At 33.4% G+C, this 4,390-nt stretch overlaps 1 non-coding gene across 1 annotated transcript; it reads left to right on the forward strand.

Moving 5' to 3' along the window:
• Positions 1-395: 395 nt before the first annotated feature.
• On the forward strand, positions 396-527 carry LOC145249256 (U4 spliceosomal RNA). Its single transcript, XR_013863503.1, has one exon. It is a non-coding gene; the product is annotated as a U4 spliceosomal RNA (small nuclear RNA).
• Positions 528-4,390: the final 3,863 nt, after the last annotated feature.

Below are 4,390 nucleotides of genomic sequence, written 5' to 3' on the forward strand. Positions count from 1 at the left end.
TCTTTTTGGGTGTATCTTAGCTTGCCCCCCTCCCCATCATCTCATCCCTCATTTAGTTTTAGTTTTATTTAAAAAAAAAAAAATCCTTTTGTTTGTACATATGATTTTGCTTTGTTTATATGTAAATATTTATCTTTTTTCCAGAATGTAGATAAAGCCGATTCATACGCTGGGGAGATTTTAAGTAGATAAACTCCATGGTAAGAATGAGGTATTATGGTGATAGTGTCTTAGTGTAGGGCAATTAAATAAAGTCTTCTCAAAGACCTAGAAATTAGATTAGAATGACCCTCGATCCCCACTCCCCCTACCGGCTCCATGCCTAAGTGTTTTGGACCCCAAATGAGGGCCTGACAGTAGATAATGCCAGGTCCGAGGCCAAGCACTAAATACTTAACTTTGCGCAGAGGCGGTACAATAGCCAATGAGGATTTTCCGAGGCGTTGTTATTGCTAGTTGAAAACTATTCCCAATACCCCACGATGGCACCCGGTGCCAACCGCAATTTCTGGGCACCTCATAGGAGGTGTAAAATCGAAACTAAAAACAGACAATATTTACATTCCATGCCTTACCTCCTTCTTCGGGAGTACTAGGCTTACTTTTCGATGTTTTTCTTTTTTATTTTTGTCTTTTTTTTTGTCATTTTATTTTTTTCGTTTTATGTCGTTTTTATTGTACCCTTTTTTTCATTTAATATACTTCCCCCCCCATTTTATCTTTTGTATATGTTTTTTTTTTTAATCTTCATTTTATGTTTTGGTATTTTTTCAGATTAGGTTCACCTCCACAGTTTTCTTTTAAATGATGACTGTTATAGGTTTTCGACTATGCTGAATACGAAAATCGCATTGAAAATTTGCAGAAATAAGTAGTTATCGAGATATAAAAAGTTGTGTTATGCATTGTAATCTTTGGCGGCCATCATTTTACGCGCGTGCGCGCGCCATAAACAAATCTACTCATGCACGTGCATAAAAAGATGGCCGCCAAAGAATACAATGCATAATACAACTTTTTATACTTCGATAACTACTTATTTCTGCAAAATGTCATGCTATTTTCGTATTCAGCATAGTCGAAAACCTATAAAAGTAGTCATTTATAAGAAATTGTAGAGGTGGGCCTAATCTAAAAAAATACTGATAGATTTTTTTAAGTTTAAAAATTGAAAAAAGAAATCGGTCGACCTAGACGAGAGTACCCAAAATGGCCGACCAGGACTGAGATATGACACTTGACCGGATGTAATGGAAGAAATATCTCATGTATTTAATTTAAGCCGTCGTTTCGTATCTTACAACATCGTATCTTACAACATATACAACAAATACTTTATTGTAACTTTTTCTTTAATCTTTAATAATTTATAAATATTTATATAAAATTATCAGAAAAAAGCCAAATTTGAAGCCAAAATTGAAAAAGAAACCAAGCTGTCAACCCTGATAGGCACTTGAATTTACTTTGGCAACACTGCTCTTCTCTCTACCGTATCGCTTGTAAAAAATGGCTACTTCTCCAAGAATGGAAATTCTCCTTAATTTTACCCAGGAGAAAGGATTACAGTATGCCCAAAGTAAACAGCTCGTGTCCACCCAGAAAATATGTGATTGTGGACATTCAATGTGTATCAGGCCATCTGCAGCGTTTAAACTAGACACAGTTTGTTGGAGATGCACTATGTGTGGTACAAGGATGTCGGTGTGGAAGGGCACCTTTTTCGAGAAGTCAAAGCTCCATATTCACACTATACTGCAAATTATGTTCGATTTTGTTTCACAGACACCTGTGACTACTTCCGCAAATTTCAGTGGGGTTTCTACGGGTGTCGCCATTCAATGGTTTGAGTATTGCAGAGATATATGCACGAGCAAGTTATTAAAAGATAAAAAAAAGTTGGGCGGAACGGGACACATAGTTGAAGTAGACGAAAGTTTACTTTTCAAACGCAAAAATAACGTTGGCAGAGTTAGTAGGCAAGAATGGGTAATAGGGTTTTATGACAGAACAGCGAAACTCGGTTTTTTGCGTCAAATACCCGACCGGACGGCCGTCACCCTAGAAGCGGCTATTTTAGAAAATGTGGAACCGGGGTCTACCATATTCACAGATGAATGGAGGAGTTATAGCAGGCTTACATCACTCGGTTACCAACACGGCACAGTAAATCACTCTGAACATTTCGTAGACCCCGTCACAGGTGTGTGTACGAACAGTATAGAGGGCTACTGGTCCCGTATTAAAAGAAAGGTTAAGCATGTGTCTGGATCGGTAGGTAACATGAAATGGTCACATGTGGACGAGGCCATGTATAGGGAAGCGTATGGTATGAAAACAGACACAGCAATAAGAAATTTTAATCTGTTCTTAACGCACGTAACAGAAAAATACCCTGTCTAAAAATATGAACAAAAACCTTCATTCGTGATGTTTTTTTTCCTTTTCTAAATACCCTGTCTAAAAATATGGACAAAAACCTTTTTTTTTTCTTTTCTAAATAAATACCCTGTCTAAAAAAATATGAACAAAAACCTTCATTCGTTATGTTTTTTTCCCTTCATCTAGAGCCGATGAATTTTCCGTTTTTTTTTTGTTGTTTTTTATTTTGTTTTTTTTTTTTACTTCGTTTTGTTTTGGTAAGGTAACATTTACCGTTAAAAAAAAATGCATATCTTATAAACGACTCATTTGCCGTAAATTTCAGCAGACGACGCCATGCAGGTAAGTTGCAAATTGTTTTTTTTCCCTTTTCTCTAATTTATTTATTTACGTTGTTTCCTTAATAAATTATTTCAGCTAGAGCCGTGTTGCCAAAGTACATTCAAGTGCCTATCAGGGTTGCCAGCTTGGCTTTTTTTTCAATTCTGATAATTTTATATAAATATTTATTAAATATAGATTATTAAAGAAAAAGTTACAATAAAGTATTTGTTGTACATGTTGTAAGATACGATGTTGTAAGATACGAAACGACGGCTTAAATTAAATACATGAGATATTTCTTCCATTACATCCGGTCACGTGTCATATCTCAGTCCTGGTCGGCCATTTTGGGTACTCTCGTCTAGGTCGACCAAGAAATCACTCGTAAAATTCAATTGATTTCATTACTTAAAAAAATAGTTGTTAAATAAAAAATAATATTTCTATATTTTTAAACAACTTTAATAGTTTATTTTGAAGAAAATAAACAACCCACTTTAAAAGGAGAAATTACGATTTTTTTTATTTTATTCGCAGTTTTGTGTCAAAAATTTCCCCAAAATTCTTATACACCTAGTTGTGTTGTGCCCTCCTCCCATGCATTAACACCTTCTTTGATAGAGAAGTAGTTTAATGTTGTAAAATGATGCACCAGCTCCCGGGTGTGAACATGGTCGAGAATAGAAAAGGACACAAATCAATGGCCGTGTAACCAAGACCGTCTTAAAAGACAAGATGGCCAGTGGGCAAAAATAATTTAATCTGCTGACGTCATCACGGGTAGTCCATTAGTTGTTTCTTTACACCGGTAAACACCGGTAGTAACTCGTGGATATCTCCATTAAACAAAGTAAGTTTTAACGTGCTCCCCCCCTGTATTTAACACGATGTAACTATAATTTAATTCAATATTATCATCCTAAGTTTTTTACCATTCAAAAGAAGCATCAAATAAATTGCTAATATTAAAAAAAAATTTTTTACAGCATACAAAACTAATGAACATGCGAGACAACATCGACTCTTTTGAAGAGACGATTTTTTTAGCTGTTGACACGTTTTAAAAATTTAGCAAAAATTAATTTTCCTGAAATTTTCAATATTTAAAAATAAATTATGCCGGCTGATAACATTTTTAAACTTTTTTTTAAAGCTAGAAAGATAAAATTTAAAAATACTTATATATATATATATATATATATATATATATATATATATATATATATATATATATATATATATATATATATATATATGAAACTTAAAAGTAAAAAAAAAAAAACGCGCGTTTATTTCAGGTTTGTATTACTGTACACAGATTCGAAAAAGTTGTCAAAAAACAAATATATGACAAATAAATGTTATCAAAGGCAAGATAAGTTACTTTTCTACCAAACTAGATATATTTTTCGTGTTTTTATTCAATGTAACGTGTTTATTCAGCTCCAAAAACAAGGTGTTATAAATAAAAAAAAACTAGAAAAAATATATGTCAAGCTATGTCACGGTAACATATATTGAGCGAGTTTTTTTACAGTATTTTAACCAGTTTTTTATTTATAACACCTTTTCCCAAACTTACCGTGTTAAAGAGGAAGTCAGACGCCATCTTGAAATATCCGGGTTTGTATTACTGTACACATAGATTCGAAAAAGTCAAAAAATAAATGTCAAACAAATAAAT

Source organism: Euprymna scolopes, chromosome 27, assembly GCF_053919585.1.
Source record: "Euprymna scolopes isolate OS-2025 chromosome 27, ASM5391958v1, whole genome shotgun sequence".
Classification (NCBI taxonomy): Eukaryota; Metazoa; Mollusca; class Cephalopoda; order Sepiida; family Sepiolidae; genus Euprymna; species Euprymna scolopes.